Raw genomic sequence first — 607 nt, 5'->3', positions numbered from 1 at the left:
TGACCGGTCAAGAAACTTGACACAAGGGGGGCAGATTCAGAAATACGTAAGATCCTACTGTCTGCCTGAGGTCCACTAATTGTTATGCTTAGGATTAAACTGTTTTCCAAACAAGGGTTTTTTTTCCACTGGGGGCACTGGATTTAAAGAAGAATATTACTTATTGTATTCACACAGAACTGTTGTCACTCTGTAACTTTGTGCATTGTGAGAGCGGGTCTGGTCATTTTTTGATTGTTCTTTGCAGAAAACAATTAAACTTTCACCGGAGACTAACATTTGATTCAGTTTGCAGCCTGTCTTTATTCTGTTTCAACAGAGTCTCACTTCCAGCCAAATTCCTCTCCCTCGCTGTACAAGAAACTTTCACCACAATAACTTGGTTAGATAGCTCAGGTGCCATGACGAGAGGTTCTTATCATATTTTAGGTTGGAAGAGATCTGCTATCTCATTGGTTAAACTTTGAAAGATCAGATTTTGGTCACCGAAAAATATCTTGTTCAGTGTTCCGCCAACCAAGCTAGCAAGCTACCGCTAGCATTAGCGGGTAACTTAAGGGAAAGTTGGCTGATTATCGGTTCTCACTCCTCTATCAAAAATCATCAC

The 607-nt window shown here is 40.5% G+C and overlaps 1 protein-coding gene across 2 annotated transcripts in view; it reads right to left on the bottom strand.

Moving 5' to 3' along the window:
* The window catches only part of vars2 (valyl-tRNA synthetase 2, mitochondrial), a 27,058-nt gene that overhangs the window by 6,331 nt on the left and 20,120 nt on the right, over positions 1–607 (bottom strand). The gene's annotated exons all lie outside the window — the stretch shown is intronic.

Source organism: Etheostoma spectabile, chromosome 14 (genome assembly GCF_008692095.1).
Source record: "Etheostoma spectabile isolate EspeVRDwgs_2016 chromosome 14, UIUC_Espe_1.0, whole genome shotgun sequence".
In the NCBI taxonomy this organism is placed as follows: Eukaryota; Metazoa; Chordata; class Actinopteri; order Perciformes; family Percidae; genus Etheostoma; species Etheostoma spectabile.
The sequence above is the reverse complement of the archived record's forward strand: the minus strand, read 5'-3'. Positions and strand labels throughout refer to the sequence as shown.